Genomic DNA, 26,171 nt, shown 5'->3' on the forward strand with positions numbered 1-26,171 from the left:
GGGAAAGCAAGCAAGCAAGCAAGAAAGCAAGAAGGGAGGGAGGGAGGGAGGGAGGGAAGGAGGGAGGGAGGAGGAAGGGAGAGAGGGAAGGAAGGAGGGAGGGAGGAAGGGTTACCAGTGAATGGCAGGGTTCTTTGCACAAGAAGAATTCAGGCGTGAGACAGAGTAGTGGAAAGTAAAAGTAGCAAAGTTTATTAGGGAAGGGATTTGGCACCTCTCCAGGCAGGACCTGAGAGAGAGTGCTTTGTCCCTCGGAGTGAGGGGCGGTGCGAGGTTACATGGTAGAGTGGAGAGATTACACCTGGGCAGGCAGGCAGGCAGCTCAGCATAGAGGCAGAGGGCTGAGCGCCTAGTCCAGTCGGTTGAGGTTGAGGGGGGTGGGTGGGTGGGGTGGGGGGGTTTAAGGAGATGGGTCTCTGTCTTCACACATCTCCTCCTGAAACAAAGGATTTTATGGATGTAAATATTAAGAAGCTCCTATCTGAGTTTTCCCCTGAAGGTATCAGACAGGAGGAAGCCTAGCTGGCGCCTTCCTAACCCAGGATGGGAGCAGGGTGTTTGAAATGCAGATACTGGGCTGCATCTGGGAGATTGTGGAAGACTGTCAGGCAGAAGGGGCGGGGACCCCACCTGGCAGGTGATCCGGTAGGAGGGGGCAGGGCAGGATGCGAAGGCTGGGCTGCCCCTGAAACTTTACTGAGATGACTTTGACATGCAGATGCATATGCTGGACATAGATGTCTTCTCTTTAGGCCTTTGTCACACACATAAGCTCAAATCTGACTTCCTACCTAACATTAGGAAGGGAGGGAGAGGGGGGAGGGAGGGGAAGGGGTGGGGGGGAGGGAGGGAGCAGGGAACCCGCACATGCTGCAAAGCAAAGTATTTGTGGTTGCTGGGATCTCAGGTGCAGGGGGCCACACCAGTCTGGAGGAAGACAAAGGAAACCCGCAGGCCATTGTGCAACAAAGAGGTGATTAGAAGCAGAAGCCGGCCAGGGTGCTTCTGGGGCCCAGACGGCCCTGCCAAGCCCGCAGGAGGGACCGTCCTGCAGGCTGCATGGCAGGGTGGTGGTGAGCAGTGGCTGTGGCTCAGGCTGGGGTTCAGCACCCCGCCCGGTGAGAGGTCCAGGCAGACACAGATCCCGTTCTGCAGCGGCCTGTGGATTCTCTTTGCCTCCCTCCACGCCTGTGTTAGAAAATTGCAGCTTGGGGCTCATTTGTGGACGGGGAAAGGGATCTGGTGAGGCTCAGCCCTCCTGATTGCAACAAAATGGAATGCGGCATAACCGGAAATGGGCCAGAAATAGCAGAGCACCAGGGCCCGGCAGCAAAGGGCCCACCTGATTGAAATGCATGGGCTGGACGCGTGTGTGCAGTTTGGGGGGTCTGTGCACGGGGCCTGCGTGGTGGGTGTGGTGTTGGGGTGGCGTATGCGGGGTGATGTGGTACATGGTGTATGTGTGTTGTATGAGTGCTGCATGTGGCATGTATGGGGGCATGTCATGTGTGTGGTATGTGGTGTGTGTGTGCTGTGTGGTGTATATGCGGTGTGTCGGGTGTATGGTGTGCGTGTGGCATGGATGGTGTACATTGCCCTTGATCTTGGCCAAAGGCCGAGAAGCGATTGCATGGTGTATATTGTAGATGTGATGTACAGCGGATGTGGCTATGTGGTGTATGTTGTGGGTGTGCTGTCTGCTGTGTGATTGTGTCTGCTGTATGTGTGATGTGGGTGGTATACGCAGTGTAGGTTATTGCTGTGTCCAGCATGGCAGGGTGTCAGGTTAACCTGAAGGAGGAACCGGAGATGAAGGAAGCAGACTCAGATTGAAGAAGTTTAATGTGGGGACACCAGGGGACGCTGTCCGCTGCCAGGGTGGAGGCAGACGCAGAGGCCCAGGTGTCTGGTTACTCCACGTGTTTATTATCCACGGGGATGTGACTGATCAGTCATGAAAACGTGCAGTTCCGTGGACGCAGGATTTCCCGATGCAGGAGTTTACACAGTGAACCAGGGGACAAAGGAGAGCTTGGGTGTTTGCAGGGAGGATGTGATGGCTTGGAAGCTGGGATGAAGAAAACAGTCACAGGGGTCTTGAGGGGGCGAATTATTAACTGGGCGGACGTCCCACCCTTGCTGTTTGCCGGAGCCCAGGGCAGTTCCTTGGCTACCTCAGCATCATGCCAAATGACCTTTGCCATTGACGTAACTGGACCGCTCACCTTTGCAGCCTGGACAGGCACGCCATGCAGTGGCCTTTAACAGAACTCAGGCCATGTGGTGGTCCCCGACATGTTATGTGTGGTGTGTATGTTTTGTGTGTATGGTGTGTATGTTATGGGTGTGGTTAGGTGGTGTATGTTGTGTGTGCTGTGTATGGTATATGTGGTGTACATTGTGTGTGGTGTGTGTGGTAAGTATGTGCTGTGTGTTGTGTGTGGTATATGTGGTGTACATTGTATGTGGTGTGTGTGGTAAGTATGTGGCATATGTGTGGTGTGTGTGGTACAGATGTGGTGTTTTTTGTGCTATGTGGTATAGTGTACATTGTGGTGTGTGTGGTATGTATGTGGTGTATGTGTGGTATATGGTATATGTGGTGGACACTGTGTGTGGTGTGTGGTATGTATGTGGTGTACATTGTGTGTGGTGTGTGTGGTATGTGATATGTGTGGTGTACATTGTGTGTGGTGTGTATTTGGTATACATTGTGTATGGTGTGTGTGGTATGTGTGTGGTGTGTGTGGTATGTGGTATGTGGTATATGTGGTACACATTGTGTGTGGTGTGTGGTATACGTGATGGACACTGTGTGTGGTGGACACTGTGTGTGGTGTATGTGGTGGACACTGTGTGTGGTGTGTATGTGGTGTACATTGTGGGTGGTGTGTGTGGTACACTGTGTGTGGTGTACACTGTGTATAGTGTGTGTGGTGGAAACTGTGTATAGTGTGTGTAGTAAACATTGTGTGTGGTGTGTGTAGTGTACACTGTGTGTGGTGTGTGTAGTATACACTATGTGTGGTATATGTGGTGTACACTGTGTGTGGTGTGTGTGGTGGACACTGTGTGTAGTGTGTGGTGTGTATGTGGTGTACATTGTGTATGGTGTGTGTGTGGTGTATGGTATATGTGGGGTATATTATGTGTGGTGTGTGTGGTGTGTGTAGTGTGTGTGGTGGACACTGTGTATAGTGTGTGTAGTGGACACTGTGTGTGGTATGTGGTGTGTATGTGGTGTACATTATGTGTGGTATGTGTGGTGTACATTGTGTGTGGTGTGTGGTGGACACTGTGTGTGGTGTGTGTAGTGGACACTGTGTGTGGTGCGTGTGGTATGTATGTGGTGTGTGTGGTGGACACTGTGTGGTGAATGTGGTAGACACTGTATGTGGTGGACACTGTGTGTGGTGTACACTGTGTGGTGTGTGTGGTGGACACTGTGTGTGGTGTGTGGTGGACACTGTGTGGTGTGTGTGGTGGACACTGTGTGTGGTGCATGTGGTATGTATGTGGTGTATGTGGTGGACACTGTGTGGTGTGTATGGTGGACACTGTGTGTGGTGTGTGTGGTGGACACTGTGTATGGTGGACACTGTGTGTGGTGTGTGTGGTGGACACTGTGTGTGGTGGACACTGTGTGGTGTGTATGGTGGACACTGTGTGTGGTGGACACTGTGTGTGGTGGACACTGTGTGTGGTGTGTGGTGGACACTGTGTGTGGTGCATGTGGTATGTATGTGGTGTATGTGGTGGACACTGTGTGGTGTGTATGGTGGACACTGTGTGTGGTGTGTGTGGTGCGTGTGGTATGTATGTGGTGTGTGTGGTGGACACTGTGTGTGGTGAGCGTGGTACGTACGTGCGTGCTGTGTGTATGGTTCACTGGCTGTCATCAGAAGTGTTTTGCGCTGAGGTTAGTGAGGCTGGCGTTTCAGGGCCTGGGGCTGACTTGGTGTTTGTAACACTGGCATTTCCACGCCTTCATGTGCTGCTCCAGTCCCTGGAATCACCCTGTGAGCCAGGGGCTGTTACCACCTTCCTCATTTACAGACGGGAAGAGGCCCAGGGAGGTTCAGACACATGGCAGGGGTGACACTAGGGTTCCAATCCCGAGGCCTGGCTCCAGAGCCCCATTGACAATCACAACGCAGAAGGCATGCGTGAGACCTAGTTAAGCAGGTTATCAAGGAAACAGAAACTAGAAAGCTCTATGCAATCCAGCTAGCTTTTAAAAAGCTGCATTGTGCTAAAGAGACGTTTCCGGTGAGCTGATGCAAGGGTCTGAAATGACAGCGGGCCATGGGGCTGGAAAGAGCGAGTGAGACTGAGAGAGTGAGCGAGAGACAGGGCTCAAGCCACCCCAGCCCTTCTGGGCAGGGCAGCAGGCGAGGCACGTGTTGTGGGGTTGTTTTCTGGGGAGTCCGTGATGTAACTGTTGCGCTACACCACTCCCTGCCCCATGGTCCCCCTGTGGAACTTTCCGGATCTCCCAGTTGTGCTGTGTGTGAGTGGATTCCGCTGGCAGAGCCCAAAGATGCCCTGAGGCCATGCTGGGATAAAGGGGGGGGGGGGCTGAGAACAGGTGGGAGCAGTTGATATCTTGGATGGTGATATCAATGGGCCTGAGCCACGCACATTCCACTCCCCAAAGGGAGAGAGCCCAGGCTCACTCCGGGGTTCCAGAATGCGCACATGAGTGGTTCCCTGTTGACTCAGGTGGGGGGCTTAGAAACTCCTGGAAAGAATTAAATTTTATCTGTCTTATGCCCTTGTCAGTAAAAGCAGTCTATGGTAGAGCGAGTCCACACTGAATTTCACTGTAAGCGAAGGATCATCATTCTTTCTGGGCCACATCTACCTCTCTACTGGCCAAGGTCATTGTTATGGTTTGACTGTGGTTTGTTCCCCTAGTGATGTGATCGGTGGTGGGATCTTTCAGAGGTGGGACCCAGCGGCGGGGGTGGGGTGGGGAACTGTGGGCGCTCTACTGCGTCAGAGCCTGCTTGCTATCCTCTGACTGCAGGATTGATGAGGCACGCTTGGCCCTGGGAAGATCCAGGCTAGCCCATCAGCGGGGCGGCCCCAGCCTTGGGTGTCTGGAGCTGGGGCAAGAGAGAAGGAAATCAGAGGGAGGAGAGAGTCTGCAAGGCTGCTCTTGAAGATGTCTGTGATGACCCTGGCTTTAACATCTGCAGCTCCCGATTCCATGCCCCGGGGACCCAACTCAGCCTCTGAACAGCTGGTTGTCAGTGCCACTTACCGGTGGCCTCTGTTCACCTCTGAACTCACAGGACCACGGAAGAGGGGGCAGGACTGCACTTTCAACAATCGGAGCACACCACTGATGCGGTGTGTGAGACCAAGACTTTAAACCACAGACCTATTACGGGGAGTAGAAACTATGATTGTTAGAAAACAATGGGGGAGGGCCGGTGCCGTGGTTCACTTGGCTAATCCTCCGCCTGCAGAGCCGGCATCCCATATGGGTGCCAGGTTCTAGTCCTGGCTGCTCCTCTTCCAGGTCAGCTCTCTTCTGTGGCCCGGGAGTGCAGTGGAGGATGGCCCAGGTGCTTGGGCCCTGCACCTGCATGGGAGACCAGGAGGAAGCACCTGGCTCCTGGCTTCGGATCGGCGCAGCACCAGCTGTAGAGGCCATTTGGGGAGTGAACCAGTGGAAGGAAGACCTTTCTCTCTGTCTCTCTCTCTCTCACACTGTCTATAACTCTATCTGTCAAATAAATAAAATAATAAAAAAAGAAAACCATGGGGGAAACATTGAGAAATGCACAATATTCCTTGACTCATAATGGAATTACATCATCTACACGCATTGTGAGCTGAAAATACTGCAAGTGGAATATGCAGTTGATCCATTTCACAGACCCAACATCCTGGTTCAACAACACAGCGCGCTGTAGAGCATCAGTTGTTATCTCTCACGGTCATGGGGCTGACAGGGGAGCAGTGGTAGCTATGGCTGCCCAACATTGTGACAGAGGATCTTACTGCATGCGGCTGGCCTGGGAGCAGGTCAAAACCCAACATCTGGGAGTGGACAGTCAGCCCAGCAGGCAAGACTCTTGCATCCTACATCACGGTACCTGGGTCCATGCCTGGCTCCGGTCCTTGACCCAGCTTCCTGCAGACCCTGAGAGGCAGTGCTGATGGCTCGAGTAGTTGGTGTCCTGCCTCCCACATGGGAGACCCGGATGGAATTCCCGACTCCCAGCTTCAGCCCTTATCCTGCCCTGGCTGTTGTGGGCATTTGGGAAGAGAACCAATGGATGGGAGTTCTCTCTCTCTCTCTCTCATCTCTGCCTCTCAAATAAAACAAAAAATTCAAAATCTAAAGTTTGGTTTCTGCTCAATGCAGATTGCTTTCAAATTATCATAAAATAAAATAAAAATTAAAAAATAAAGTCTTAAGTCAAGCCATTGTAAGTCAGGGGCCATCTGTATACAACTTTTTAAGGGTCAACAAAAATTAAAGCCAGATGAGTGTGATGGGCCGAACTGTGTCAACTTTCTCCAAATTGCTGTGTTGAAGTCCTACCCACCAGAACCTCAGATTGAGACTATATTTGGAGGTAGGGTCTTTAAAAAGGCAGGTCTTGAAAGAGACGTCTTCGTAAGAGATCAGGACACAGGCCCTGTGAAGACCCAGGAGGAAGATGGCCGTGAGCAAGCCAGAGACCTCAGACGGACCCACCCCTGCCGAGCCCTTGGTTTTGAATGTCTGGCCTCCAGGACGGAGAGGAAATTAAGTTTTTGTTGTTTGAGCCGCCAGCCCATGCCTCTTAATTAAGGAGAAGACAGCGGCCAACTTGTTTGGGGCTATCGCTCCGTTCATGTTAGGAAATGACGCCCTCTGCTGGGCCTGCATGTTAAAGGCCAAACAATCCCCGGAAAATAGAACTTCGTGTTCGGCAGGATAGAATTAAGCAGCAAGTACTCAGATTCTTCTTCCTACAATCTTTAATGGAAACGTCAGAGTATAAACGATATGGAGTCTTTAGAGAACTTCTGGTGTATGCCTTCACCTGTAGTCAGGATTACATAAAAAAAAAAAAAAAAAACAGTGGGTCCTCTATAGCCTCTGGGTCTTATTCAGATTCAACAAACAGTGGATCAAAAATAATGTGTGTAGGGGGGAGGGATTGTGTCTGATTTCTCACGCTCAGATTTTTCTTTCTGGTCATTTTTCCATAAATAATACAGTATAGCGACCATGTATACAGTATTTACATTGCATTGGGTACAAATTAGCTGGAGCTGGGTTGAAGTGTGTGGTAGGTTGTGTTCTATGCAAATTCAACACCATTTTATGGAGGGGACTTGAGCATTAGGGATTTTGGTAACTTAGGAGGTCTCGGGTGGTACTGATGGATGACTGTTTAGCAACTGGCGTGGTTCTCTACTGTGTTGTGCATTAACATGAAGGATGCTGGATGGCGAAGAGGGAGTGGGGCTGGTCCTGTGGGTGGGGCTGAGCGGACAGGGCTGGCAAGAATCCCCATCCTGCTGCGGTTTAGGTTATCCATCCTGCACTCCTTGCTACCGTCCTCCCTCTCCTCACATGTTCAAGTGGTATTGTCAGGACTACGAACAGGACAAGTCTGGACCTGGCTTAGTGCATTTCAGTTAGAACGTTAGATGTCCAAGCACTGGCCACTTTGCTTATTGCTACGAAAAGGTGGGAAATCCAAGCAAATTGGGTTGCAAATATCTATCATGGGATAGGAAAGATCAGCCCTTAGAATAGTGCTTGGTGCATAGCAGGTGCCCAGGAAATGTTTCTCCAATCGATGAATGATGATGAAACACCATGAAATGAGCCCTCCAGCAGCTCTGAGTTCCAAATGTGGGTAGTCCCCTGACTGTTGTACACTGTCTTTATATAACGAGGCGTCTTCCCTCTATCATACAGCCTGGGGAAGGTGACAGCACATTTTTGTAAAGTGTGCTGAGCCCGCCTCTCCAGGACACAGATGAGGCCAGCTGGTCCCGCCTCACCTTCCAGATCCCCGTGTGGTCATACGCCACGCCCACATGCCTCTCGGAGGGAGGCACTGTGGCCAGGCCCCTCCCCGTAGAGGAAGAGGCAGCTTCCAGTGGCTCCTGTATTGAACTTACCATGCACCCCATTATTCACGTATTCCAGAAGCATTTGCTGAGTGCACCCCCATGTGCACGGCACACGCAAGGGAACTTGGCAGTGGACGCGAGGGACACAGACTCTGGTTTCCGGGAGATCGGACTGTCGTGGGGGACACAGACATCCTCACAAGTGTTTGTAACTGTGGTGAGTGCAATTAGGGAGATGCAGAGCAACTTCCCGGTGAGGGAGCTGTCCCCGCTGACCTGAGACAGTCACCTCTAAGGTGAAATTTGAAAAAGGAGCAGAGGGGGTTGTCAGGGTGGGAAAGTGTTTGCTGGAACAGCAAACGCTGAAGGCCGTGTCATCAGAGCACAGCTAGGGAGGGGCTCGTGGGGGCTGAACCCCCGCAGTGAGGCTGTGAGTGTCTTGCAGTTCCCACAGAGGTAATACTTCCTTGTCAACCCTACACCTGGACTGCAGTGGCCAGAGGATAGAATATCCCCACAGGGGCCAGCATTGTGGCGTAGCTTGTAAAGCTGCCACCTGCAATGCCAGCATCCCACGTGGGCACTGGTTCAAGTTCTGGCTGCTCTGCTTCCGATCCAGCTCCCTGATAATGCACTTGGGAAAGAAGCAGAAGATGGCCCAAGTGTTTGGCTCCCTGCCACTCATGTGGGAGACGTGGATGAACCTCCTGGCTCCTGGCTTCAGCCTGGCTCAGCCCCGGCTGTTGTGGCCATCTGGGGAGTAAACCAGCGGATGGAAGACCTCTCTCTCTCTCTCTCTCTCTCTCTCTCTCTCTCTCTCTCCTCTCTCCTCTCTCCTCTCTTCTCTCTCTCTCTGTAACTCTTCCTAAATAAATTCATAAATCTTTAAAAAAATATCACATAAAGTGGCCCTGTAGGATGGTGGAGCCTGAAGCCTCGCATCTTCAAAGATCATGAGATCCTCACACCGCAGCACCAGGTACCGGCTGCTCCTCGCCCGGAAGTGTTCACCCTTTTCTGTGCACCTGCCTTGCCAATTGCTCCAGGCAGGTAAAGCCACTCCCTACCCTTCCATGGCGGAGGATCTGCCTGCCTTGCCCCTGCACAGTCTCTGCCTCCTCTGGACCCGGCCAAACGCCCAAATGCCTCCTCTGTTCAGTCCATGGGAATCACCCGGGACCTTGCCTCGTCACTGTCCTCACTCGGTGACCAGTGTGTGGCACATGGTATTTGTTTGGAAAAATCACAAAGCCCTCCCCCGTGGGAGCTCCTGTTACCCTGTCTGAACCCAGTCCTCCAGGTAACACCCTTCAGCACTCCCCTCTGTGCACCCTCAAATGGAGCATGTGCTCTTCACTTAAATCCTTTCTCTCTCTCTCTCTCTCGCATTAGCAGCCCTCCAGGCCCCATGCAGAACAAAAGAGAGCAGAAAAGAGAGCTTCAGAAAATAACACACCAAGGACCTTGTTCTTTTTTTTTAATTTTTTTTTTTTTGATAGGCAGAGTTAGATAGTGAGAAAGAGAGACAGAGAGAAAGGTCTTCCTTCCACTGGTTCACTCCCCAAATGGCCACTATGGCCGGCATGCTGCACCAATCTGAAGCCAGGAGCCAGGTGCTTCTCCTGGTCTCCCATGGGTTGCAGGGCCCAAGGACTTGGGCCATCCTCCACTGCACTCCCTGGCCACAGCAGAGAGCTGGCCTGGAAGAGGGGCAACCGGGGCAGAATCCGGCGCCCCAACCGGGACTAGAACCAGGGTGCTGGCGCTGCAGGCGGAGGATTAGCCTAGTGAGCCGCGGTGCCGGCCAAGGGCCTTGTTCTTGACACAGTTCAGACAACCGGCAGAGCCCTAAATTTTCCCAACGTGTTAGGTTCTATTTTGCGCACACAATGATAGGAGGGATTTTCTGATTCTTCATGGTCTCTGCCTCTTGCAGATTAGCAGTTGTAAAAAGTGGGGCTTGGTTAGCTGAGGGTGGGGCAGGAAGAAAGAAAACAGGAGCCACGTGGCCGCTGCTGTGGCGTAGTGGATAAAGCCGCCACCTGCAGTGCTGGTATCCCATATGGGCGCTGGTTCGAGTCCTGGCTGCTCTACTTCCAATCCAGCTCTCTGCTGTGGCCTGGGAAAATGGTAGAAAATGAACCAAGTCCTTGGGCCCCTGCACCCACATGGGAGACCTGGAAGAAGCTCCTGGCTCCTGGCTTTGGATTGGTGCAGTTTCCACCATTGCAGCCATCTGGGGAGTGAACCAGCAGATGGAAGACCTCTCTCTCTCACTCTCCTTCTCTCTCTGTGTAACTCTGTCAAATAAAATAAATAAATCTTAAAGAAAAAAAAAAAAAAAGAAGACAGGAGCCAGCAGGACAGAAGCACGAATGATGCTGACATCTGACAATGGATTGCTAACCTTCACTGCTGGGTCTAGAGAGAGGTCTCACCAGCCTCTAGCTAGGATTAGCTCAGCCACTGCTGCTTACTGCACGCCGCTCGTTCCAGGACACTCGCCTTCTAGATGGTTCTGCTTCCCTGCCCCAGTTCACCCTTGGTGACCGGGCTGGCTCCACTCCCTTCCTGCTCCTGTTCCTGTGTCTGATACATCAGCACCACGGAACAGACAAGCAGAAGCCAGATGCTGAGCCCCGACTCCCCCCCACCCCCCGACTTCTGATTAGCTACAATCTAGTGATTATTCTACCTTGAATAACACGGTTTCCTCTGTGTAGAGAGTGCTTACAGCAGGCAGTTCGAGCTTGCACAATAGTATTTATTTCTTTTTCAGGCGTCTGCCTTGTGGTTTCGATATTAGATTTTAACTTCTCCTTCTCCCAAAGGGTCAACCCAATTCTAGTGTCTTGTTCCATTTGGACCTTTTCCCACATCTACCACAATCTGAGAGTCCCAGGCACTTCCCCCTCCCAGCCGATCTCCTTCTCTGGACTCTGTCCTGTCTCGATGCCTCACTGTCATTTTAGCAATGTCTGAGCGGGTCCGATATTCTTGTTTTTAGCACATAGCCTGGGTACCTTTTCTTCCCCCCCCCCCCCATACACCAGCAGATGTTTAGAGAAGGTGCGTTTTTGTGCCAGTCTTCTAAGAAGTACTGCGCAGGATACAAAGAAAAGAAAAGTCCAATTTTGTTGGCCCATGGTCTCAGCATTTGTAGACATAGGAGAGAGTTGAGGTCATAGCCGGAGAACTCAGTCACCCAGCGGTGGCTTCCACCTCTCTCCCTCTCTGATGCACAGGAAAAAGGGACAAATTCAGATCTGGTGGATTCCCTTGGGCTGCCACGTGCCCCGCCCCTTTCCCAGCCAAGAGTCAGTGGCATTAAGGGAGTGTTGGGATGTTGTTACAGGGATGTTGTTATCTACTCTGTTTCCAAGAAGAACCACCACTTAGATACTTGGAAAGAAACTGCCCTATCACACCTAATCTAGTTTGCCAGCATTGGTGGCTGGCAAAAGATAGGGTAGTTTTCTTTAGAGATCACACACTTCAAAGCTGCTCTGCCCTCCAAACTGTAGAGTGCAACTGGTACATGAACACCGTCATGAGAGCTACGCCCTTGACAGGGGGCGGTGTCTGCCACAGTCTCACTGAACATCTGTGTGCCTGTGTTCATCCAAGCCTGCATGCCAGCTTTGCTATTTCTGGGCCTCTCACATCTTCCCTTCCCTCATCTTGAAAAATGGGGATATTAATTCCTATTTCACAAGGGCTGTTGGGGGTCAGGGCTGTGGCGTAGCAGGTAAAGCTGCTGTCTGCAGTGTCAGCATCCCATATAGGTGCTGGTTCGAGTCCCAGCTGCTCCACTTCTGATCCAGCTCTCTGTTACTGCCTGGGAAAGCAGTAGAAGATGGTCCAAGTGCGTGGGCCCCTACACCCCATAGATAGATACTTTTAAGTAGAAGCATCCGCAGGAGATATCTCCAAGTGGACCTCTTGCTGGGACAAGAACAGCTGGAGACTGTCTTTTGTGGACCTGCCCAAGGAAGAGGCATGTCCATTGAGCTTGTTCTGCACACTCCAGGTCATCCCGTGTAGGCCCGGCTTCCTCTCTTTTGTAAGAATCCACAAAGAACAATTGTGGGTGTGAGCTCTGTTAGCTGGGGTCGGTGGTAGTTAGCCGAGGCTAGGCACCTGTCTCCTTGTGGGCCAGTTATCTCAGCTTGGTGCCGTGTCCATACCCGCAGATCCGAATCCAGGGGGCCCGCTCCGGAGGGTGTGACCACCTCCCTTAGGACACACGGAAGGCTTTCTGCTGGTCAATTGCACGCACCTGCTGTCGTGACTACCATCACCTGCAGGTGGCGCTGTGTCTCAAGAAAACAGGTCCGGCGGCCGTGGTCCCCTCTTAAACAAGGTGGGAGAGGAGGGCGCTGAACTGGAGAGAGGGCGAGGGGCACCGGGCATCCCTCTCCCCGCTTCCCCCAAACCCCGGGCGAGGAAACGGAAGCGGAGACACAGACATGTCATCCTCCACCCCTCGCCGGCTCACGACAGAGGCGAGGCCGGACATGGGCTCCCTAGACCATGCGCTTCTGTACGTTTCACTGCCCTAAAGGACTAAGTTGTCATTGAATTTCCAGTGTCTGTTACTCCTAATCACAGGAAGATTCAAGCCCTTGTGGCACACACATGCACACACATGCTTTGACGGGCAACTTATTTTCCCTTCCCTTACATCTGAAAGAAGGAAAAAAAATGGTATTTAGAAGACAAACCTCTGGAAATCTCACATAGAAGGCCCTCTTAGTGAAATGATTTTAGAAAACCTCCCTGATTTGCAGAAAGGAAGGGACGTCCCAGTACAGGAAGCACATAGAACTCCCAGTAGACATGACCAGAGATGATGCTCACCATGACACATTGTAGTCAAACTCTCCACAGTAAAACATAGAGAAAAGGCTCTAAGATGTGCATGAGAGAAATGCCAGGTTACTGTCAGAGGACCTCCAGTTAGACTCACAGCTGACTTCTCATCAGAACAGGCTAGGAGAGAATGGCGAGACGTAGTCCAAGTCTTAAGAGAGAAAAACTGTCAACCCAGAATGCTGTACCCTGCAAAACTCTCATTTATGAAGGAAGTAAAATAAAGGCCTTCCATAGCAAACAGAAATACAAAGAATTTTTCACCACTTGTCCAGCCTTACAACAGATGCTTAAGAATGTTCTACACACAGAAACACAGAAACATGGTCATCACTGTGAAAGAAGGCGAAGGCAGAAACCCTCCCAGTAGAACTACACAGGAAATCCAACGTAAACAATAGGGATATTTACGGAAAAACAGCAGGGCCAAGTCATTACTTACCAGTAGTCACCTTGAACATAAGTGGCTTCAACTCCCCAGTTAAAAGACACAGACTGGCTGAGTGGATTAAAAAACAAAACTCATCTATTTGCTGCCTACAAGAAACACATCTCACCAACAAAGACACACGCAGACTGAAAATGAAAGGATGGATAAAGATATTCCATGCAAATAGAAACCAAAAAAGAATGGGCCATCAAAGAAGGAGATACCTTTCTCTGAAGGGAGGAGAGAACTTCCACTTTGACTATGACCCTGTCGGAATAAGATCAAAGTTGGCGAACCCTAAAGGCTTCCATAGCCTTGGCAACTCATGACTAGAGCTAGGGAGATTACTGACGCCATAAACAAGAGTGTCAAATTGTTAAGTCAACAACAGGAGTCACTGTGTACTTACATCCCATGTGGGATCTGTCCTTAATGTGTTGTCCAATGTGAAGTGATGCTATAACTAGTACTAAAACAGTATTTTTACACTTTGTGTTTCTGTGTGGGTGCAAACTGATGAAATCTTTACTTAGTATATACTGAATCGATCTTCTGTATATAAAGATAATTGAAAATAAAAAAAACCTGGTTTTAAATTGGAAATTGCATAGAAAATTAATTAATTTTTAAAAAATATCATGTAGGATCTCTGTCTTTAATGTGCTGTACACTGTTATTTAATGCTATAACTAGTACTCACAACAGTACTTTTTCACTTTGTGTTGCTATGTGGGGGCAAACTGTTGAAATCTTTACTTAGTATATACTAAACTGATCTTCTGTATATAAAGAGAATTGAAATGAATCTTGATGTGAATGGAAGGGGAGAGGGAGTGGGAAAGGGGAGGGTTGCGGGTGGGAGGGAAGTTATTGGGGGGGAAGCCATTGTAACCCATAAGCTGTACTTTGGAAATTTATATTCATTAAATAAAAGTTAAAAAAAAAAAGAAACCAAAAAAGAGCTGGTGTAGCCATCCTAATATCAGACGAAATAGACTTTAACACAAAAACTGTTAAAAAGAGACAAAGAAAGGCACTATGTAATGATTATGGGATCAATTCAACAGGAAGATGTGACTATTATAAATGTATATGCATCTAAATACAGGACACCTGGCTATTTAAAAGAAATGTTAACAGATGTAAGGGGAGACATAGACTCAAATACAATAGTAATGAGGGACTTCTGTACCCCACTTTCAGCAATGGACAGATCAACCAGACCGAAAATCAGCAAGGAAACAACAGAGTTAGTCGACACCACAGACCAAATGGACCTGATGGATACCTACAGAACTTTCCATCCTACAGCTGCAGAATACACATTCTTCTCACCAGTGCATGGAACTTTCTCTAGGAGAGATCACAGGCCAGGCCATAATGCAAGTCTCAGAAGATTCAAAAAAATCAAAATCATACCATGCAACTTCTCGGACCACAATGGAATGAAGCTGGAAACCAACAACGCAAGAATCTCTAGAACATGCAGTCACATGGAGACTGAACCACACGTTCCTGAGTGAACAGTGGGTCATAGAAGAAACCAAAAAATTGTTGAGGACCATTTTCCTTTCATGTTATTTGTTGAACTCTTTACTTAGTATAGAGTTAATCTTCTGTGTATAAATTCATTGACAGTAGATCTTAGTAAAAAATAAGAATGGAATAGGAGAGGGAGGAGGAAGGGGGGTGGGAGGGCGGGAGGGATATGGGAAGAATCACAATGTTCCTTTGGTTGTATTTAGGAAATGCATGACATTTGTAGTCCTTAAATAAAAAGGTTTCTGGGGGTAAAATGGTATGGATGGAACGTCATTCTATACTGACTTCTTTGGAAATGTAGGGCAGCATCATTTCTGTCTACATGATCACAATTGAGGCAGCATGCTTTTTATTTTTTAGAGTTTATTTATTAATTTATTTGAGGAGAAGAGAGCGAGAAGGGAGAAAGAAAGAGAGAGCCCAGCTGGTTTGCTCCACAAGTGCCCACAACCAAACCTCAGGAACCCAAACACCTGAGCCATCGCCTGCTGCTTCCCAGGTGCAGCAGGAGCTGGAAGCTGGAACTGAGAATGGACTTGGAACTCGAGCCCGGGCACTCTCATGTGGGATGTGGACATCCCCAGTGGTGTCTTAATGACTGTGACGAATGCCAGCCCCTACAACATGTGCTTGGGAAGAAGCCCTTCACCACAGCCTGAAGGTGAAAATAACTCCAAGGAAACTGTTTCCAAGCCACTTCCTATTGCATAGAATGTTGAAGCCTGCTAGGGAGTGGGCTGACAAGTACACCCCTATAGGCATATATGGAAACCAGCTCCGTCTTTTAGATTTGAAAACTATTTTTAAAGATGTATTTATTTGAAAGACAGAGTTACAGAGGGAGAGGTAGAGACAGAGAGATCTTCCATCAGCTGGTTCACTCCTTGAATGGCTGCAAGGACCAAGGCTGTGCCAGGCCAAAGCCAGGAGCCAGGAGCTTCGTCTGAGTCTCCCACGTGGGATCAGGGGCCCAAACAATTGGTGCATCTTCTGCTGTTTTCCCAGGCGCATTAGCAGGGAGCTGGATCGGAAGTGGAGCAGCTGGGACTCGAGCAGGTGTCCATATGGGATGCCGGTGCTGCAGGCAGTGGCTTTACCCACTCAGCCCAGAAAGCTTTTATTTTTTATTTTTATTTTTTTTTTACCATGTTATTCTCCTTTATTCTCTTTTTCTTCTTTTTTTTTTTAAAATTTTTTTTAACTTTTATTTAATGAATATAAATTTCCAGTGTACAGCTTATGGGTTACAATGGCTTCCCCCTCCCATAACTTCCCTCCCACCCACAACCCTCCCCTCTCCCACTCCCTCTCCCCTTCCATTCACATCAAGATTCATTTTCAATTCTCTTTATATGCAGAAGATCAATTTAGTATAAAGATTTCAACAGTTTGCACCACATAGAAACACAAAGTGAAACATACTGTTTGAGTACTAGTTATAGCATTAAATCAAAATGTACAGCACATTAAGGACAGAGATCCCACATGAGGAGCAAGTGCACAGTGGCTCTTGTTGTTGACCCAACAATTTGACACTCTAGTTTATGGCGCCAGTAACCATCCTAGGCTGTCGTCATGAGTTGCCAAGGCTATGGAAGCCTTCCAAGTTTGCCGACTCTGATCATATTTATTTTTTTTAAGAGAAATTTTTGTTTCCTTGCTGGGAATGGTGAGGACACCAGAAAGTGAGGGGGTGCTCAGTGCCTTCACGCGGTGGGGATTCTCCTGTCTCCCACAGTTCAAGGTCACTAGGAAGTGGGGCTTCTTCTGCTTTTGGGGTGCTGACCCATTAGGAGACCTCACCTTGTGGTGGGGAGAAGCTTTTGTTAGTTTGTTATTTAATATTTTTTTAGAGACTTATTTATTTGAAAGGTAGAGTGACAAAGAGGGAGGAAGAGACAGAAAGTGAGAGAAAACTCCCATCTCTGTTTCACTCCCCACTACGGCCTGGGAAAGCAGTGGAGGATGCCCAAGTCCTTGGGCCCCTGCACCACGTGGGAGACCTGGAAGAAGCTCCTGGCTCCTGGCTTCGGATCGGCGCAGCTCTGGCCGTTGCGGCCATCTGGGGAGGGAACCAGCGGATGGAAGACCTCTCTCTCTCTCTCTGCCTCTCCTCTCTCTGTGTAACTCTGACTTTCAAGTAAATAAATAAATCTTTAAAAAAAATAATGGAAATCTGGGCAGAGCTTTTTCACAGAGTGCATTTTCCCGTGAATTTCCTGAAGGCTCCTGGTGTGCGTGGATATCAAATTGTTTTTGCACCAAAGCAAACTGATTTTCAAATTGCATTTTCTACGAATTTTGGAGGTGCCCTCACATAGATGTGTGTCTATATGATTGAGTATGTAGACTAGGACATAGTATTACCTTGAATTATGATATAGTTAAAAATGCGTGTCTGATGCAAAATTTGGCACACACTTATACAAGATTATTTATCTGAAGTCAACATTGAACTGTTTTGCCTGGCAACTTTCTCTGTGACCAGGCCGAGGCTGCAGGAGCTGGCCTTTTCAACAGATCAGCCTTTTCCTGCCCTGCCTACCTTCGCCTTGTCCCTGGGCAGGGAACCCTGGGAGGCAGTGCGTGGTCTCCCTGGTGATGCCGGCTTAGGAGCCCATGCACTTGTTGTTGACAGATAGCGACTCCTAAACTACATGCCCCTCAAAGTCTTTTTATAGTAAATAAAATGCATCTAAGAATGACTCCCCTAGGGCTGGTGTTGTGGTGCAGTGGGTTGGGCTGCTGCCTTCAACACCACCATCCCGCACTGGCACTGGTTCGTGTCCTGGCTGCTCCACTTCCTATCCAGCTCCCTGCTAATGAACTTAGGAAAGCAGAGGAAGATGGTCCAAGTGCCTGGGGCTCAAACACCCATGTGGGAGACCCAGAAGAAGCTTCTGGCTCCTGGCATTGGCCCGGCCCATCTGTGGTCATTGCTGCCATTTGGGAGTGAACCAGCAGATGGAAATTCTCTCTCTCTTTCCGCCTGCCCACCTCAGTTACTCCGTCATTTAAATAAGTAAATTTTTTTTAAAGAATACTTCTAGGAATACATTGCATTGTAAATGGCATGCACAAAGCCCACTGGGAAAAAATATAAATCCTTCCTTTGTTTTCCTAATAGGAGGGGGCTTATTATGAAATAATATGCACATTATGGAAAAACCATGCATGGATTTCAAAACCTTTTTGCACCAAAATAAGCTTGTCTTTTAACTTTCTTTCCCATGAACTTCCTGCAGTCCCCTCATGTGTTTGGGGGAGCTCATGGTTTATTTTGCAGGGACCACCCACACAGTCCAGGGGGCAGTTTTCCCACTTCTGGGTAGTGTCTGAGTTGTCACATCTGCAGGTGCTCAGAGTCGAGGTACTAACCTTCCACATGCAAATAAGTGGAACTGTTTCCCCCTCTCCTTTATTATTATTATTATTTTTTTTAGAGAAAGGTCTTCCTTCTGTTGGTTCACCCCCCAAATGGCTGCTACAGTCAGCGTGCTGCGCCAATCCGAAGCCAGGAGCCAGATGCTTCCTCCTGGTCTCCCATGCGGGTGCAGGGCCCAAGCACCTGGACCATCCTCCACTGCCTTCCCGGGCCATGGCAGAGAGCTGGACTGGAAGAGGAGCAACCAGGACAGAATCCGGCACCCTAACCGGGACTAGAACCCGGAGTACCAGTGCCGCAGGTGGAGGATTAGCCTAGTGAACCACAGCGCCGGCCCCCTTTATTATTTTTAAGACCATACTTGTTGACATGGACAAGGCTGTTGGCATGACAACGGCTCTAGGTCACTTTTTGGTGATACCTCTTGCAACATCTGACCTCCAAGGAAAGGATCTAGAACTCAAAGCTTGTGTGTGTGTGTGTGTGTGTGTGTGAGAGAGAGAGAGAGAGAGAGAGAGAGATTAGGGGAATGACGACTGTCCACAAATTACCAGATTCAGCCAAGATAATTTGATGAGTCCGTTTGCTGCCTTTGGTATGTCCAAACAAGTGTGATCAGAAGTAAAAAAAAATTAGTGATGCCCAACGTAGCACGCGGTTGCTGCAATTCATAACCACAAGACGCTCTGAAGGGAGATTGCTGCTGAGGTCAGCAGCAAAGGGTCCCCCGTGGTGACAGCCCCTCCCTGCGGGGCTGGCCCATTGCGTGGAGTCTGTGGTCCAGAGCTGAGCTCAGGCCGGTCTTTAGGGTGGGGCTGGCATGAGCAGAAGTATTTTGTAGGAGTAGAATCAGCATTTGTGGTCTCAACTTCAAAAACACTTTATTTTTTGTATGTGAAACTTTTTTATTGTTCAAAAAAATTTTCCAGCTTTATTGAGGTGTGACAAAAATTGTATATATTTAAGATATAGAACTTGTTGATTTGATCTACATATATTTATTTATTGTTTAAATATTATATTTATTTGTATATTATATATTTATTACTATATACATGTGTATTTATTATTTGAAAGGCAGAGTTATGGAGAGATGGGGGGGGGGAGATTTTCCATACAATGGTTCACTCCCCAAATGGCTGCAATTGTTGGAGCTGAGCCAGGCCAAAGCCAGGAGCCTAGAACTCCAGCCAGGTCTGCCATTTAGGCAGCAGGGTCCCAAACCCCTGGCCATCTTCTGCTGCTTTTCCAGGTGCGTTATCAGGGAGCTGGACAGGAAGTGGAGCCACCAGGAGTTGAACCAGCACCCAAGTGGGATTCCAATATCTCAGGCAGCAGCCTAACCCGCTGTGCCACAACGCTGGCCCTGTCTCTGTTTCTTATGTCCTATTTCTCTTTGAAAACAGCTTGGAGGTGCTGTGTAAGTTAATTTGGAGATCTACTGGGGATCAAAAAGCAAATACTAGACTTGTTTTTTTGTTTTTTTCTGTGGTCCAACAGAAGCATAGTATGTTGAGCTAGCTGGGTTGCAATTTGGAAAATAATTTTAAAAATTTAGAATAATAAAATAAACTACAGTGTGTGCATGTGGGACATTTGTGCTTTTCATTGCGGTGGGCTTTGTAACTCAACAGTTACAAAGGGTTTGTGACACTGCTGCCTTGTGTTAAAACCTCAGATGATGATAATAAAGTAAAATGCCCCAAAAAGTGAAAAAAATAAGAAAATTTCTTTCCAAAGTGCAAATGAAACCAACCAATAAGTAAATAAAAAGAAAAGGGTAGCTGCATTTTAATTGCTCACTGCAGCATGTTAGAATGAGCTTGAAAAATGTTAACATAAGAACAAATTCTGTAAGCGAAATCCAACGGTGAGTATTGACGGTGACACCACATCTTCTGTTTATATAATTTTCCCATGAAAACAACTTGGGAGCGAAATGACATAGAACTTGCAGACGGAAGCACGGTGTCGTGCAGTTATTCATAGCAGTTTTTTTTTAAATAACTGTTTGCTTGTTACCGAAGTTCACATACGTTGTGGGGAATTTAGGACACAGAGATAAATAAAGAGAAAATGATGAGCACAAATAATCATCGCAGAGACGACCTCTGTGGATTTCAGGGTGCGTCTTCTCGGGCCTTTTCTCTGTGTGTCTTTATGTAAAACAATTCCTTCAGATTCTTTACAAACCGTCATTTCATTTCAACACACAAAGTAGGGGAGAAAGGAGGAAGCTGGAAAGGAGAGGAAGGAACATACGATTTTGCAACGACTCTGATCATAATATCTGAGACAAAGAAACTGCGGGACACACGGGAAGCCAAGTGGCCTCCTCATCGTCTTCTGCTGCTTTTCCTTGTATCGGTGTGGCCGCCCCCGACTGCCTGAGATTGTCAATGTCAGTGTCATCTGTGTCTTTCTGTGCGCGGGTCAGAAGCACATCTTTGCGTGATTTAAGCGTGAGTGCAGCGGGTTCGCTTTCCCTTCTTAGCTGTGATTCATTTCAGAGACGCGGAATTTCCATCCCTGGCACAGTCGACCTTTGCCACGTAATCAGGTGGATTTAGGAGTCGTGTCTCCTGCACATCTTCCTCCCTGGCTTTAGCAGTCGAAAGCCCTTGTCAGCAAATGCCCAGCTCCCCGGGTTGGTGACTGAGGGATGTATGTGGCACTGAGTGGGAGCAGCAGCCAAGCTAGGGGCCCGTGGCAGAGCCTGCCGGATTAAAATCCAGCTGAAACCACGCCCCAAAGCCCCACGGCATGGAATACCCCGAGACCACGACACCTCCCACGACACCCCCCAGTGACAGCAGTCTTGAGGTTTCCTTGCCATAAAGATCTGCAGTGGGCGAAGACAGCATAAAAACCGGAAGAACGGAGATCGTGGTGTGCCTCACAGGGTGTGGCACCATATTGTCCCCAACCTGAGGATATTAATGTCACAGTTTTCGTAGATAAGTTTAAACATAGGAACATGTCACAAATAAGCAGCGATCTGGGTGAGGATCCATCAGCTGGGATTTCGCCGTGTGCAATTTTTACCTTCAGCCAGGTCCCCAAGGGCCAATCAATATTGGTGGCAATTATTCTTAGTACACAGTCCAAATGAAATGGGTGTGTTTTTTCTTTTTTATCAAGGTGGGAGACTGCGATATAGAAAGAAGCCGAATCCCCAGTGAATGGCAATTGGGCTGCGTAACAGCTGCAGCGAGTCTGCTGTGGGTCCCTGGGAACAGCCCGATAATGACCCCGTTATTTTAACCCTTAAACATGAGCAATGTTTGAAAGCCAGCTAGTTAAAAACCTAGCCTGTGTCAAACAAAGCGAGCATGAAAAAAAAATAATAATAAAAATAAACAAACCCGGCTCCCCTCCCCAGGCAGCTGCGGGGAGCATTGCCTTAGACATAGCTTTTATTTACGCCTTCTGGTTCCTAAGCCACAAGCCCCCAGAGCAGGTGCCCGGCCTCGGGCGTGTTCTCACGAGGCAGGCAGTTTACATTCTAGAGGGAAGGCTGGGGAAAATATTGTGGGTTTTTTTTTTTTTTTCTCCTTTAAAAAATTCTGCCAGGCAGATACTGAATTCTGCCAAGTGCTGCTCGATTTGATTCTTTGCAAAGTTGTTCTTTACAAAAACATTTGTTTTTGGCTGTTAAGGCATTGGGGACGGATAGCGATGGTAGGGAACGGGGAGCAGAAATCAGAGACTTGACGCCCGCAGTGACAGTGCGATTCCTTTTCTTGGGGGGTGGGAGGCGGATGGAGGGGCACGTCGCGGTGAATCTTGAGAGATGTGGCTGCAAACACTAACAAAACCTCTCATCGGGGGAGAGAGCAAGGGACAGGTACATGCTGGCTGCGACGGCACATCAGGACTGATGGGGGTCTGCGTGTCCTGGTCGTCAGAGCGGGGCTTCTTTTTCAGCCCAAATTCTGTGCAATTTTACCTTTTTCTAATTAAGCACTCACAAGCTCAGTGTCTAGGAACCTAAACTTATTGTTGTTGATGCTAGTGAACCACAGGACGGTTGCACCCTGTCTGCTGTCTTTTCAGATCAATAGTTTTCCCCCATCAGTGCTACAAGAAATGAAAAAATCCCAGGAGAAGACCAGAGAGGCACATGGAAAGGCCCATCCTGTTGGGGTTACAGCCCTGAGAGCCCATTGGCCATCTCACAACTAGGAAATTTTCTCCTGGAATTTGGTTGGTTTTCTTCTCCCACTTCGAAATAAGAACCATAATGAATCAAAGGGAAATTTTCACAAGAGCTTTGAGGCCATATTTGAAAGTTCCAGGGTTATGTGGGTCATCACCAGTGCATTTTAAGGGACACCAAGAGAGAGATGAGAAAGACCATGTGGATAGAGCTGACTGCTATTAGATTTGGGATGGAATTTAATCACTTAGTGCCTACAAGATGGGGCATGGATAAAGTATGCATCGGCTGAACTGCCTTCCGGTTAATCTCAATTCTTTCAGTCTCTCTGAGAGTGGCCACATTCGCCTGGACTTCACGATTGGAAGCCGTATTCTAAAACTCAGAACACTTTGCCAGCCTCTCTTTGGAAAAACGGTTTAGAATCAAGGGTCCTGATTGCAATGTTGACTTGTGGTTAATATCATTAGACTTCTGGTTTGGATTAATGCTGCTAATTAGTTTCTGTTCTCGACTGTTTCCCATTAAAGCATAGAGGCTTTGGTGCTAAACACCTGGGCAGATTGCCTAATTAGACGAAAGAAACATACACAGTCGTTCATAGGTAATTATTTTAACTTTCACTGCTTGTTTTGTACTAAACACGTTATGGAAAGGGCGTCCTTCCTACCCTGCTAAGTTGGTGCTGGCCCCACCTTCTAAACAGACAATGATGGCTCCCTTGTATGTGAATATGTAGAGAAGGTGAGGGAGTTGGCTTCCCCCAAGTCCCTGATGCAGGGGAAAACACACACCCACATCACCCCTCTGTCCCCATATGTCCCTTTGTGCAGGCACAGAACGTGGCTGCTCTGGGGCATTCTTGGACACTCCCGCCTGTCCTGGTGCTGACCTGTGTTGGCAAGCTTCATGGCTCTGAAGATGGGAAGTCTTCTCTTCGTTAGAATTCAGGCTTAAAACCCCAACATCTGTGCATTACTGTCTTTAAAAAGGGAAGGGAATGAGAGCTCCTGGGAGCTCTTACTGCATGCAGGAACTGCAGGAGAGGATGTGGCAATTCAATGCTGATTTGTGTACCTGGGTGCATTAATCTTGGATCAGCAGTTTCAGAAATAAGTTGAAATTTAAAGTTCAAGAGTTTCATTGATGGAGACTGACATGGCTGGAGAATTTCTGTTCCTGTGCCTGAGGACAAAGAAGAGTGCTGAGCTACGGGGGCACATTTGCCAACAGGAGCCAGCGTCCTCATCTTGTGGCCCATGTGAGATCCCATTGTGGACATTTCCATTGGGCGCAAAGTGGATAACTGAGCATTGACTTGAATGACGTAGTGTAATAGATGATAGATATGAAATAAGGTTGAGAGCCTACATGGAAGCCAATGCTGTTTACCATCTTTTCATGTTTGACCAGTTATCAGAGAATATGAGGGAATAAGGCATAATGCCGAATCCATGGAGTTTACTGAATTCAAGAGGCTGGATATATTCCTTGGTGGAGCCTCACGTTTTTTGGTGAAGAAGGTGATTCAGAGATTGCAAGGCAAAATCATGGGCTGGAGTCACAGGTGCACTCCTGGCCATCTTTGCCTCTGCCCAGCTTAGGTGGGGCTCATGGGAGAGCCAACTCTGCAGACAGGAGTTTATCTGGGGCATGGTCTCAGAACTGACATTGACAGTGGGGATGAGGAAGATCAGGCAGTGGAGCTGAATCCGTGTGGTGGATCTGTGAAGACCTCGCACTAGGATGGCCATGTCTCATGGTTGTCCTTGCCTCAAGCCAAGGAGCCTTAACAGTCATCCCTGGCTGGAGGCTGCCCGGGAGGGGACATGACTATGGGGGGCCAGGTGGCCATTTTCTGCTGAGGGCAGTTCCCAGAGAGTGGCCCGGCTGGGAGCCACCAGCATCCACACTTCCAGGGTCTCAGGGAACGACCTCCCAGTCCTGCGGGATGGTGGGCAGCCTGTGATGTCTACTCCTCAACCTATCCCCATCCCCCTGAAATCTGAAGCTAAGAGCACTTGCCATTTTCAGTTGTTCTTGTAGAGTTTCTGACTGGTAGAGATCATCTCTCTTTTACTTACATCTCTACTAGCACCTCTTTCATCACTCAGGGTTGGCTGATGGGCTCCAAAAAGTGGGAAACACACAGTTCCCTGTGGATGTGAAGAGTGCTCACGCCTCTGATCGATCTGCACACGCCCTCCCGCTTCATTGGTTTATATTACATGTCTCAGCCCTGTAAGCAGGATAGCACGGGGCCGCTACGACAGAGTCCCAGAGACTGGATGGCTTGTGAACTACACACATGTATTTCTCACAGTTCCAGAGGCTGAAGTCCAAGATCGGGGCACCACCACGGCCAGTGTTTGTGAGGGCTCTCTTCTGGGTTGTCGTCTCACTATGTCCTCCCACCGCAGAAAGAGAGTGAGAGAGATTTCCAGTTCTCTTTCCTTAGGCCTCTGACCTCACCCATGAGGGCTCTAACCCATGACCTAATGACTTCCCAAAGGTCCTACACACTGATACCAACACACGAGGGTGAAGATTTCAACACATGAACTTTGCAAGGACACCAATCTTCTGCCCACACCAGGGACCACGTAGCTCACAGCCTTTTGGTGGAGGAGCCTTTTCCTTTTTTTTTTTTTAAGATTTTATTTATTTATTTGACAGAGTTACAGACAGTATGTGAGAGAGACAAAGATCTTCCTTCCGTTGGTTCACTCCCCAAGTGGCTGCAACAGCTGGAGCTGTGCCGATCCGAAGCCAGGAGCCAGGCACCTCCTCCTGGTCTCCCATGCAGGTGCAGGGGCCCAAGTACCTGGGCCATCCTCCACTGCCTTCCCGAGCCATAGCAGAGAGCTGGACTGGAAGAAGAACAACCGGGACTAGAACCGGCGTCCATATGGGATGCTGGCACCGCAGGCGGAGGATTAACCTAGTGAGCCATGGCACCAGCTCCTGGAGGAGCCTTTTCAACAGGAGCCAGTACTCTTCCGACTACAGTCTTCTTCTCTCCAACTATCCCCAAGATGGACAGGACTTGCTGGAAGGACCTTGGAAAGCCCGCTTGAGGGATTGATCCTTGAGTATCCTGTTGGCTCTGACAGAGCAATTATGGGTTATATATTTCTGTGTAGCATGCCCAAATTTGTGACTGAATAATACCAATGTATTCTTTCTCTCAATTCTGTGGCCCAGAAGGTCTGACAGGGCTCAGCTAGGCTGTTCATCTGCTTCCGAGTGATGTTGGCAGGGATCACATGTATGGTCTAAGCCCCAGCTTGTCTGGGGCTAAAATGTCCAGGATGACCACTGGTTCTTCGGGTCATCTCCCTGCATGGCCTCTAACAGCCTAGGGCATAGCACAGCAGCTGGGCAATGCGAGCATACCTGGAAGCTATGAGATGTTTGAAGCCTCGTTCTGGAACTGACACATGGTCACCTCTGACATATTCCATTGGCCGAGGCAACTCATAAGACCAGCTCAGTGTCCAGGGGAGGCCAAGCAGACTGTGCTTCTCAGTGGAGAAGCCTGAACAATGCTTGGCCATCTGAAAGGCCACAGCCATTATGCCCATGTTTCTATCGGTTTCTGTTTAATCACGGCTGCAATCAGACAAGGACACATTCTCACTCCATTCGTGCCGTCCTGGGCCTGGCAGCAGACTCCTCCAAAGCTTAGCAAT

This window comes from Lepus europaeus, chromosome 2, assembly GCF_033115175.1.
Source record: "Lepus europaeus isolate LE1 chromosome 2, mLepTim1.pri, whole genome shotgun sequence".
NCBI lineage: Eukaryota > Metazoa > Chordata > Mammalia > Lagomorpha > Leporidae > Lepus > Lepus europaeus.